We start from the raw sequence: 13,384 nt of genomic DNA on the forward strand, positions 1-13,384 counted from the left end.
TGGGGGAGGCAAACATGAGCGAAATAATTGCTTGAGTGAAAATTTTCAACGTTGGCAGATGTTCATAAGGAGAGGCCCAGAGCGTTAGGAGCATGAATAAGCAAGGGACCTGAGCCAGACATAGATATCCAGGAAGTGATACAGGAGAGCAGAGAGATGAACAGGAATTAATCACTGTAAAGAGACATAGGCCATGGTTAAGACCCAGCCTCGCCTGGTAAGCGAAGGCCAAGATCTGTGTGACAGGGTCCTAGAGTGGGGAGCAGTGGAGGAGATGAAGCTGCAAAAATCAGCAAAAATAGCTGGCCATGGTAGGGACGTGGTCCAGATATTAACAGGAATGGGGAGTCTCTGAAGGATTTTAACCAGAGCAGTGACACCTCTGTTCCCAAAGATGTTGGAGAGAATCAGAATAGATATGTCCACAGGAATGAGCAGGTGAACTAGCATAACTGCTTCTGTTCAGGCCTCCAGTAGCAGATTCACCAAGAGAAGAGCTTACTTCTAAGTGGTGAATTTCCTATTCCTGGAAGCATTCCAGCACAGCACCGGGAAAATCAGTTGAGCTTCCCTCAGCCTTGAGAGATTATTGACCTAAGAGGAATCCCCATCATCCCGTATCACTTGGTACAGAGGTACAGAAGTGGGCCTAGAGTCCGGGGATCCAGAGCTGCAGAGTAGAGTGCAAAGGCAGAGACACCTGTGCTGTCTGCTGTTTCTGCAGCTTCTGATGGGATGTCAGGACCCCAGCAGGCAGAAACCCCCATACAAAATGGAAATACCAGGCAGTCTCATGAGGAGGTTGTGCTTACAAACCCAGTACCAGGCTCAGTGAACACTCATTATGGTTAACAATAGGGAGGCACAGTACTCTCACTCTGGCAAGCAGGGAGAATGTGCACAGGGGTATAAAACCAAAGACAGTCTCAGCTTCTCCACAGCAATCAGGAATAGGTGACCACAGCCAGAGCTCTCAAAACTGGGTGGAGATCACATCTCCTGAGGGGCATGTTGAAATAGCAGATTCCCAGGCCTCTCACTGGATGCTCAGAATCAAGACTCCAGATAGTTGATTCCATCTGGCACTGAGCAAACTTTGAAAAACATTGATGAGACTTCTCTGAACCAAGTTCTTGGTCACCATTTTGAGGCTGGCTCAAAATAGGAATCCAAGTTTTGTTATCAGCAGCTATACTTGCTAACTTGGCCCCTGAGGTGGGAAAAAGCTAAGAGGTCCTCCAGCAACTAGCTTATTTAGCATCATTTTTTATAATGATGAGACATAGACATATATACAAGGTATGTATACGTATATACATACCTACACACAAGTATTTGCATGCAAATCAGAATAACCCAAAAGCACACAAATAGGTATTATTAAAAATAACATGATACTATTACATTATCCTTTCAAAATACGAAGTAGTCTAAAAATGTTAGTATTAACATTTTATAGGACCCTTTGGTCCTGTAAATTTTTGCCAAGTTTATTATATCTTTTTCCCCCCAGTTCATTATTTCTAACTTGTTCTTATGATTCAGATTTCCTCAGAGTAGAGTACTTAATTATATAGACCAAGAATCAATTTTCCTACCTCTTCTTTTTCTTTTTACTCCTTATTGAGATATAATTCAAGTACCATAAAATTTCACCCATTTAAAATATAGAATACAGTGGTTTTAGTATATTCACAGATTTGTGCAACTATCAACACAAACTGAACATAGAACATTTTCATCACCCCAAAAGAAGCCCCGTACCCATTAGCAGTTATTCCCCATTCCCTCTAGCACCAGCCAACCACGAATCTACTTTTTGTCTCTATGGCTTTCCTGTTGTGGAAAGTAACATAAGTGGAATCACACAATATGTGATCTTTTGTGACTAGCTCTTTCACTTCTATGTTTTCAAGGCTTATGCATGTTGTATGGTAAGTTCTTCATTCCTTTTTATGGTTGAAAAACACTCCATTATATAGATGTGCCTCATTCCCTTTATCCATTCATCATTTGATGGACATCTGGGTTGTTTCCACATTTTGGCTATTTTGAATAATGCTGCTATGAACATTCATGTATAAGTTTTAGTGTGGACATACATTTTCAGTTTTCTTGATGATATGGTGGATTGCTGTGTCTGTGGTTAACCTTTTGAAGAGCTGACAGATTGTTTTCTACCTTGTCTGCACCATTCTCCATACTCACCAGCAGTATACGACTCCACTTACTATTTTCCCTTTTTTTTTTTTATTACAGTCATCTTAGTGGGTACAAAGATGTATCTCATTGTGGCTTTTTATCTCCCTAAGAACTAATTATGTTGAGCATCTTTCATGTGCTTATTGACCATTTGCCTATCTTTGGAGAAATATCTATTCAGATTCCTTGCCATGTTTTAAAAAAGAGAGAGAGAGACTTTATTTTTATTTGTTTGTTTGTTCTTAATGTTTATTTATTTATTTTGAGAGAGAGACCCACATGCTCACATGCATGAGCAGGGTCGAGGCCTAGAGAGACAGAGATTCCAAGCAGCATCCGTACTGTGAGCCCAAAGCCCAATGCAGGGCTCGAACTTAAGAACCAGAGCTTGAACTCACAAACCATGAGATCATGATCTCAGCCGAAACCGAGAGTCAGACGCTTACCCACTTAACTGACTGTCTGAGACACACAAGCGCCCCAGAGACTTCATGTTTTAGAGCACGTTTAGGTTTCCAGAAAAAATTGAACAGAAAGTGCAGTTTCCATCTCCTTTTCTCCTCTCCCTCCAGCTTCCTGCACTATCAACATCTAGCACCACAGTGGTCCATTTCTTACATTGACACATCGTTATCATCCAAAGTCCATAGTTTACATTAGGGTTCACCCTTGATGTTGTGCATTCTATGGATTTAGATGAATGTATAATGATATGAGTCCACCATTATGGTAACATACAGAATAGTTTTGCTGCCCTAAAAACCCTGGATTTTAAAGAGCAAAAGTTTTATATTTTGATGAAATACAATTTATTTTTTCTTTTCTGAGTCACACTTTTGGTCGTTTCTAAGAAAACTTTGACTCACCCAGTGACATGAAGATTTTCTGTTTTCTTCTGGACGTTTTATAGTTTTACATTCAGATGTATGCTTCATTTCAAGTTAATTTTTGCATATGATGCAAGGTCTGGATTGTCAAGAACGATAAAGTGTGTAAGATTTTACCCCACCTGTAAAGCTTAACACGTTACTGTGGCACAGTTTCAATGGCTACTGGGAAAAGATGGAAGACTCCTATAATAGAGACAAAGAACTTGATGACTCACAGCAGAAGGAGCAGCATGGGCTTCAAGTTGATGTTGGTTCTCTTGTCCACAAGTCCCACAGTGGGCCGCCCCAAGGGGCCAGGTGGATGAAGTACAGAGTACGCACAGTAGGTTCCTATCACAGCTGAGGAACCCTAAGCTTAGGGAACAGCAATGTTTTATAAAGGACTGCAAGCAAACCTGCCCAATTTGGCCCAGAGCAATACATTATCTTTTTTAAATCTGGATAGTAAACAAACTTGCCCTTTACTCTGAAGGTGGACACTATCTCTAAGCAGTTTCATGGACAAACATCCTTGAAAAGACAGTCTGAGACCAGAGGAGGAGCCTTTTGTGCAAGTGTAGCAGGGAAGATTGAGTGTCCGTATGGAAAATATGGAACTTGACCCCAGGTTCCTAATGTTCAAAAAGTGAATTCCAGGGGACTTGTAAATCTAAATGCAAAAAGCAGTTTGCTAGCTAACTGACTTTGAAACAGTCATTTTACCAGGAGTGATTCTTTGTTTCTCACTGGTGTAGACTAAATTGGGGAGATTGAGCTAAATGTACTATGATAATGTAAAACTAAAAGCAAATCCAGTGTATGACCTCAAAAGTTTTCAAATGTGTATTTATTTAAAGTGGTTGCTGTTAGTTTTTTCATAAAGCCTTTTATCAAATAAGAGAGGTTTCCTTCCATTTCGAGCTTGCTAAAAGTTTTCCTCATAAATGACTAAAAATTTATCAATAAATGGGATATTTATATATTTAAAATATTTAGAATTATGTAAATTTATATTTCATTCATATATTGAGAAGCAATCCCATAATATTTTGGCTTTATTCTGTTAATATAATGATGTATAGTGATTGTATTTTTGCATGTTAAAGCCTTCTGGTCCTGAAATGAATATGGTTGGAATATATGATCTTTTTAATAGATTTCTGGATTTGATTTGCAAATATTTGTTTAGGATTCTAAATTTGTGTTGAAGGATGAAATAAGCCTACAGTTTTGTTTCTTCCATTCTTATCAGGTTTTGATGTTAAGATTATGCTATCCTCATAAAACTAATTTGGAAGTGTTTTATTTTGTTTTTCTGTTTTCTATTCTCTGAGAGATAATTTTGAAGATTGAAGATTCTTAAGTATCTGATCCAATTTATCGGTGAAGTTATCGGGGCCTGGAGTTTTCTTTGTGGGAAGTATTAAACCACAGATTAAATTTCTTAACAGTTAAAAAAAAAAGAGAGAAAAAAAAGACAGTCTGGAACAGAAGGGCAGTTAGTGTCTAGCTCTTCGTATTTGCAGATACGTGAGAGACCTACTGAGAAATTGTTTCCCAACAGAGGTTGAGATTCTTTCTTTTTCTTTTGCCTTTTTTTTTTTTTTTTTTTGCGTGTGGTCACCTAATTGGTCCAGTACAATTTGTTGAAAAGACTATCTTTTTTCCATTCACTTACCTTGATATCCTTGTCAAAAATCAATTGACCATATTTGTGTGAGTCTATTTCTGGACTCTATTCTGTGTCATTGATCTACGTGACTATCTTTTTACCAATACTATACTGCCTTGATGAGTGTGACTCAAGAGTTAGCAAACATTTTCTGTAAAGGTTGGGCTACTTGTAATTCCTGTTGCATACTTTACTTTGTTTCTTTTTTTCCCAAAAATTTAAAAATGTAAAAAGCATTTTTAGCTGTGGGCCTTCCAAAAGCAGGCTGCAGGCTAGATTGTGCCCATGAGCAATAATGTGCCAACTCCTGCTCTAGCTTTATAGTAAGTCTTTTTTTAATTAAAAAACATTTTTTTATGTTCATTCATTTTTGATAGAGACAAGGTATGCACAAGGGGGGACAAGAAAGGGAGATATAGAATCTGAAGCAGGCTCTAGGCTCAGAGCTGTCAGCACAACGCGGGGCTCAGATCCACAAACTGCAAGATCATGACCTGAGCCGAAGTCAGACAGTTAACCAACTGAGCCACCCAGGCACCCCTTATAGTAAGTCTTAAGATAAACTTGTTTCAGTTCTCCAACTTTGTTCTTATCCAAAATTGTGTTGGCTACTTAATTTATTTTTTTGTATGTATAAATATATGTATTTATGTATATGGTGCTTGAACTCACAATCCTGAGGTCCAGAATCCCATGTTCTAGTGCCTGAGCCAGCCAGGCACCCCTTTTGTCTATGTTAGTCTATTGTTTTTTAATATAGATTTTAGCATTAGCTTGCCAATTTCTAGAAAGACAGGTTGCTGGGCTTGGGGCATTATTTTTAAAGGTTTTTTTTAGTTTATTTATTTATTTTGAGAGAGTGAGAGCAAGCGGGGGAGGGCAGAGAGAGAGGGAGAAAGAGAGAATCCTAAGCAGGTTCTGTGCTCAAACTCAGAAACTGTGAGATCTTCGACACTTAATGGACTAAGTCGCCCAGGCACCCCTGGCTGCTGGGTTTTTAATTGGGGTCTTACTGAATCTATATACCAATTTGGGGAAAATTAACATCTTCATAATATTGAATCTTGCAATTTGTAAACATGGTGTATCTCTCCATTTATTTAGGTCTTTTTGTTGTTGTGTATTTTAAAACCTGATGAAACATTAGATTAATACACATAGTCACTATTTCTTCTTCACTCTTTCTCTATCATCATTTTCCATATGGTATCATTTTTCTTCTACCTGAAAATTTCGTTATTATTATTTCCTTTAGTACAGATCTGCTGGTGACAATCTCACTTTTTGTCAGTCTGAAAATGACTTTTTTTTTTGCATGCTGTATCACTTATATGGCTGCATAACAAGTTTCTCTGAAAATGACAAAAAAATAAACATATGTCATCTCACAATTTCTATAAATTTACAAGTGGCTTAGTGGTGTGGTTCTGGCTCAAGGCCTCTGATGATGTTTCAATACACTTGTTGGCTGGCGCTTATTTATGTGGCCAGAGGAGCCATCTCCAAGATGGCTTTTGGCATAGATGCCGCTTCTCACTACATGGTCCTACCTCTCTACCCGGCTGCTTGTGTGTCCTTCCTCACAGGACAGGGGTCTTTCTTCAGAGTGAGTGAACCAAGAAAGAGCAAGGCAGAAGCCACAATATTTTTTAAGACATAGACTCATAGGTCACATACCATCACTTAGAACCTGTTCACTTTATGTAAGTCCCTAAGTCCAGTAGAAAACTGAGGACAAAAGAATTAGGCTGCATCTTTTGAAAGGAGTATCAAAGAATTTGTGAATGTATTTTAAGCCACTAGACTTTCTTTTCTTTTTTCCCCTTTTCTTTCTTTACCTTCTTCCTCTTCCTCCTCTTCCTGCTCCTCTTCTTTCCTCCTTGTCCTCAGATTATCTTCTAGAATCTTCCTCACCAGTTCTTTTCATTATGGCCTCCAAAACCTTAAGAGAATTCTAGAAGATACTCTAGAAAATAATCTAGAATGTTCCTTTTCGATTTCTTCTACCACTAATTTATTTCTTGGGTATACACTGCATTGGTTACTAAGTCTAACATATTCTAAATATCTGAGTCCCTAGTGTTCCCCTGTTAAGTAAACTGTTGTTTTCCTGCTGAGGAAAAAAACAACAACATATTTTTCCATTTGAGGATGTATCCATTGATTCCCATTTTACTGAATGTCTTGTCTTTAATCAAGAATAAGTATTTAATTTTATCAAATGCAGTTTCAGTACCTATAAACACAATCATATAATTTTATATTTAGAACTATTAATATGATTTATGATGACTTTTATTAGTAGCTTTTCTAATATTGAACTTCATTTCCATTTCTAGAATAAACTCCATTTGGTCACAATATGCTATTCTTCCAATGTGCTTTTTTAAAGTTTCTTTATTTTCAGAGAAAAAGAGAGAGTGAGAATTGGGGAGGGGCAGAGAGTGAGAGAGAGATTGAGAATCCCAAACAGGGTCTGCACTGACAGTGCGGCCACCGCAGGGCTGGAACCCACTAACCAAGAGATCATGACCGCAGCCGAAACCAAGAGTCTGGTGTGCGACTGACTGAGCCAAGCGGGTGCCCTCTTCCCATGTGCTTTTGGATTCTATTTGCTAAAATTTTATTTAAGATTTTTGCACTGATATTTGAAAATGACATTGTCCTATTTTTTCTTTATTATTATTATATTTTTTAATGAACTTGTATTTGCTCTATGAAAAGAAATTATAAGTTTTTATTCTTTTTTCTTTTTTAGTTTTTTTCTTTTGAGAGAGAGGGAGAGAGAGAGAGAGAATGAGAGGGGGAGAGCCAGAGAGAGGTGGAGAGAATCCCAAGCAGGCTCCACACTCCACATTGCCAGATTACTTTGACAAAATTGTATATTGAAATTATTTATTATATTTTGTACAATATCATATTTGTATCTATCCATAATATTATTTTTATTCAAATTATTTTAACAAATTATTTAATACAAATTAGTCCATTTTGGTGTTCTACTTTTAGTGTTCTGATAAAATTGTACATTTCATATATGTCTTTAAATTTATTTGCATAAAATTATGTAAGATATTCTCATGTTTTTTATTGCTTTCTTAATTTTTTTTTTTTACTTTATAGTGTTTGTGTGACTCTTTCTCTCTCCCTTGTAATTTTTTATTTTGGATATTTGTACATTTTCTCTCTTTCTTTTTTGAGATCAATTTATTTTGTGGCTTAAATAATTCATTTAATTTTTTTATGTTAATTTATTTTTGAGAGAGAAAGTCTGAGAGGAGACAGAGGATCCGAAGTGGACTCTGCACTGACAGCAGAGAGCCTGATGTGGGGCTTGAACTCATGAACTGTGAGATCATGACCTGAGCCAGAGTTGGACACTTAACTGACTGAGCTACCCAGGTGCTCCAAATTGTTTTTTCTTCTTTTCAAGATTTTTTTCAATTCCAGTTAGTTAACATGATTGAATTTTTCTAAGAACAAGCTTATTTATTAATAAATTCTGCTATAGTTTTGTTATTTTAACTGATTTCTGTACTTATCTTTATTAAATTTTCCTTTTGCTTTCATTTAGCGTATTGTAAAAGTATTTTTCTAGCCTTTTGAGCCAGTTTAATCAATCTATTTTTCTTTCATTTATGTTGATGTAATTATTTAATGAAATGAATTTTTCTTAGTACTACTTTAACTGTACTCAGAGATCCTTCTCTACAGTATATTCATTATTGTTGTTTTCTAGAAATTATGCAATTTTGAATTTATGTTTTCCCTTTGATCATGGAGTTATTTAATATAGGCCCCCATATATATCCAAAGAGGACAATTTTTGTTTTCTGAATGTGTTATAAATGTCAATATTTGTTGTGTCATTGTTATAAAATGTTATCTGTATTATTTTCACTGTGGTAATGAGGTTTGGTTTGTGGCCTAACATATAATCTTTTGTGTGTGTCTGAATGTATGTGTATGAATATTCCAGAGCCCTTGAAAAGAAAGTATGTTTTCTATTCTCAAAGCACAATGTTTGATGCCTATCAGTAACATCTATCTTGTTGATTGTGTTGCTCGGACTTCTAGATTATCATGTAATTTTGACCACTTGATCTGTCTTGGATTAGGAAAGGTAATACAAAGTCTTTTAGGGGCACCCAGGTAGCTCAGTCCATTTAGCGACTGACTCTTGATTTCTGCTCAGGTCATGAACTCATGGTTCCTGCAATCAAGCCCCACATTGAGCTTTCAGACTAATAGCGCAGAGCCTGCTTGGGATTCTCTCTCTCTCCCTCCCTCTCTCTCTCCTCCCCTGCTCTCTCTCTCAAAATAAATAAACTTTAAAGAAAAACATAGGTCTGTTATTAGTGTATCCTGTCTAAATCTCCTAAAATCTCTATAGTTTCTATTATATGCAAGTTCTTGCTTATTATTTAGTGCATAAATCTTCATAACTTCATAATTCTTACAGTGAATTGTAGTCTTTAGCTATAAAAAGTACTTCTCTTTATTTTCCTTAAAGCTTTTTGCCCTGAATTTTACATTGTCAGATATTAAGATGTTTAATGATTATAATTTTTTGGTATGCCTTTCTCTACCAATCCATTTATTATTAACCTTTCTAAATAATTTTATCTTAAATGTGTACAGTCTAGAGTCAGATTGAATTTTGAATTCTGTTTTGAAAACAATTTTTTAAAAAATTATGGGGTGGCCGGGCGGCTCAATTGCTTAAGCGACTGCCTCTTGATTTTGGTTCAGGTCATAATCTCACAGTTGGTGAGCTTGAGCCCCACATTGGACTCTGTGCTGACAGTGCAGATGCTGCTTGGGATTCACTGTATCTCTCTCTCTCTCTGCTCCTAACCTGCTCACACTCTCTCTCAAAAAAATTAATAAATAAATAAATATTAAAAAATTAAATTAAAAATGAGTTAAACTCATTTATAGTTATTGAGATGACAGATATATTTGCTCTCAATTGTGCCATTATTTTATGTTTTGTTTTTATAACATATTTTTGTACTTCCCCTTTTCTTTAATGTAGTTTTGCTACTTAGGATGTTTTGTATTTTATTCTAGAAGTTACCTATGTAAAATACCCTTGATCCATTGTCTTTTGGCACTGTATGTTTTGATTCCCTACTATGAGCAAAACAAAATTATCTTGTAATCTAATCCTTCTACCCTTCATCATATAGTCATATTATTATCAATTTTAGTGTTTATATTAAATATTCTTACACTTCTACTTGATTTGGAAAGTTTAAATACTATCTTGTGGGGGCACCTGGGTAGCTCAGTCAGTTAAGCATCCATCTTTGGCTCAGGTCGTGATCTTACAGTCTGTGGGTTCGAGCCCTACATCGGGCTCTGTGCTGACAGCTCAGAGTCTGGAGCCTGCTTTGGATTCTGTGTCTCCCTCTTTCTGCCCCTCCACTCACTCTCTGTCTCTCTGTCTCTCTGTCTCTCTCTCTCTCTCTCTCTCTCTCTCTCTCAAAATAAAAAATAAAGACATAAAAAATAAAAATAAAAAAATAACTACTATCCTGTGAATCAATTGACTTGAGGCAATTATTAAGCTCATTCTTATTCCTATCTTCTCTGTCTCCAGTGTTTTATTAGTAATGAGAAATTTTTACATTATTAAGGCAGGTAACATTTGCATTCTGATCTGTTACCTTGATTTCTATATTTGTTTTACTCTTATTTCTATACTTAAATGCATTCAATACTCAAGGAAAGTCCTTTTACTCTGATTTCATCAGGCTTGCCAGGTGGTGCTGAGACTGCTGTTTTATGGTTCTAGTAGGTTCTTCAGAAAAGACTCATGAAAATAGTATTCTCTGATTTTTTACAGGTTTTTAAATGTTTTTCTGTAACCTTGGGGCACCTGGGTGGCCCAGTTCGTTAAGCATCTGATTCTTGATTTCAGTTCATGTCTTGATTTCGGTTGAGCCCCTCGTCAGAGTCCAAGCTGGGCATCAATCCTGCTGAAGATTCTCTCTCTCCCTCTCTTTCTGCCCCTCCCCCAGGCTCGCTCGCTCTCTCCTTCTCTCTCTCTCACTCAAAATAAAAAAATAAAACTATTTTTTTAAAGTATCTCCAAGCTTTATACTTGAAGATTAGCTTGGTGGATAGAACTCTTGGCCCATGCTTTTCTTCCTTTGAGTGTCTTGCAGGTGTTATTCCACTGTCCCTGGTAGTGATTTTTACCCCAGAAATGTGGTTGGAGGGGTGGAGCGGGGAGACCAGGGAACAGCTGTCTCTGTTACCACAGTGATGGATCTCAAACATGGCTTCTGTGAGAAGTTACCTCCTCAGGATTTCAGAGTTTGGTTGAGGAGAGCTGCTCTGTACAGCTGTCTCCCAGAATTTTTTACAGACTTCGTTGCTAAGAGTACTTTTAAAAGTACCCTTCCCCCACCCCATGGTGCTTTCCAAGACTTTCCATTGTCCCCTGCAACCTTGTTTTGTTCAGTTTAGGCCTCATTCTCCTAGTTCCCTTTCAGAGTAGGACCCTCCCCCTTCTGGAAGGGGATACTTGCTGGAGAGGCTCTATTTACCCTGACTCATAAATTTTCACCAGATATTCTGCCTTTTTTCATCTTTAGAAACTTTTTTTTTTTGTAAGTAGCTCTAGCGCTGATCTTGAACTCCCGACCCTGATATTGAGACCTGAGCTGAAATCAAGAGTCGATGTTTAACTGACTGAGCCACCCAAATGCCCCCATTTTTGGCAACTTTTATCAACACTTTGGAGGTTGTATTTTTCTCCAGGTTTCACCAAATACATAGCTGGCAGGTTTGTTATTATCCTTGTTGAGTGTGACAATTCAGAGCCCAATTGCTTACGTATTCTTTCTGAAATGGGATATTCCCCTACTTTTAAGTTATGATAAAAAAATTTTAATCAATGCCTACATGACTTATCCTTTCAACTGAACTTCTGTGGACATCCAGGTTTGTTTGGGTTTCCTTCTGATAATCTTCTAGAAGTGAAGTTCCTGGTTCAAAAGAGCATGCACACTTTTTTTTTAATGTTTATTTTTGAGAGAGAGAGAGAGCGCGTGCGCGCATGAGCGCATGCTCACAAGGAAGGGAAGAGCAGAGACAGAGGGAAACGTAATTCAAAGCAGGCTCCAGGCTCCAAGCTGTCAGCCTGGAGCCCAATGCGGAGCTTGAACCGTGAGATCATGACCTGAGTCAAAGTCAGATGCCCAACCTAGTGAGCCATCCAGGTGCCCCAAGTATGCACACGTTTAAAGCATTTACTGTATTTTGCCAGAGTACACTGTAGAAAGTTTGTGCCTACGTTTGTACCAGCCACGGGCTTCCTTCATCTTTAAAGCCATTACATAGGTATTGCAATCACGGCTCTCACAGTCTTGAATTTCCATACTCTCCTGAGCAAAATCTTCCCTCTTTTCATGCAACCCCCTACTTTATGACTGAAGAGCTGAACTCCCCTCCCCCACCTAGGGGCCTACACAGAGACAGGTATCTGGAGAAACAACAAGTCACTTACTATTAAGAGCACTTTAAACTCTTCTATTCTGATTTTGTTCTTGAAAAGGGCAGCCAATGCAACAGGTGAAAACACCCCTGGAAATGGCTCAAAGAGGCTTCTTGAGGGTGGTCAGATGAGAACCCTGAACACCAAGGTTTCCTATTTCTTCCCGACACACATAAGTTCAGCAAGTAACCCAAGTTCATAGTGGTCCCGGAGGTGTCAAAGGGAAGAAATTACTTATTTTCCTCTCTATACCTGACAAAACTGTTGTAAAGTGGACAAATGGACTGGCGAAGTAGTTTTATCCTTGCCCATCCTATCTTGGAAAACCTGAAAATGAAGGTGCATTTAAAATATCAAGTGGAGAGAGCTCTCGGAGCTCTTCAAGCTGGCTTCCCAGCATCTGCAGAAAGGGAGGTTTACCAGCCAAAGGCTGGGAAACATTAAAAGATTTGAAACCATACGATCCGCCGCTATTAAAGAAGTTTCTAAATTCTGAATATTCCTCTCCTAAGGCCTCTCCTGTATCCTGACTCGCCAACAGCCCAGGGCTCCCACAAGAACAAATAATATGCAAAACTTTTTTTAGTCTACTTATGATAATTGCTTCAAATTAACATCACAAAGCAGTGGAAATTACATTCCCCAAAGGCTTCCTACTGCAGGAAGTTACTGAGCAAAGGTAACTGCGAGGTAGTAACATTAAAATCAGGTTAGCTTGTGTTGTGCAAAAGTTTGTCTGTTAACCCATTATTTATATTCATATAAGATGGTGTTTCTGTATCAAGATGCATGAATATTTTGATCGGTTGTAAATATAAGCTTAGGGTTTTTTCCTATGGAATTAGACTTGTCTCTCTGCCAGAAACCATAAAGTTGATGTTCTTAAAACAGCGATCTAGTGGCTGCTTTTACCTACCCAAATGAATGTTCAGCATTCAGATCACAGAAAGTTACAGTTCTTGCTATTTTGTACGCCTCAGGCCATACCAGGAGTTCAGTCTGAATGCCTCATTTTAAGCACACGTTGATGAACTAGTGCTCACCAGGAAGGAGACGGAGGAGGGGAGCTGGAGACCAGGTGGCACATGGCAGCAGAGGACGCACTTGTGAGGACTGCCTTGAGATCCTTGAAGG

At 37.8% G+C, this 13,384-nt stretch overlaps 1 long non-coding RNA gene across 2 annotated transcripts in view; it reads left to right on the top strand.

Moving 5' to 3' along the window:
* Positions 1-13,384, top strand: part of LOC115294187 — a 62,057-nt gene that overhangs the window by 647 nt on the left and 48,026 nt on the right. Inside the window, exon 1 of one of the 2 annotated variants that reach the window (XR_003909759.1) lies at positions 8,105-8,145. The exons of the other annotated variant lie outside the window; for it this stretch is intronic. This is a non-coding gene — a long non-coding RNA (uncharacterized LOC115294187). Of the gene's footprint in view, positions 1-8,104; positions 8,146-13,384 lie in introns of those variants that run through there. 2 annotated transcript variants of the gene reach the window in all.

Source organism: Suricata suricatta, chromosome 6 (genome assembly GCF_006229205.1).
Source record: "Suricata suricatta isolate VVHF042 chromosome 6, meerkat_22Aug2017_6uvM2_HiC, whole genome shotgun sequence".
Classification (NCBI taxonomy): Eukaryota; Metazoa; Chordata; class Mammalia; order Carnivora; family Herpestidae; genus Suricata; species Suricata suricatta.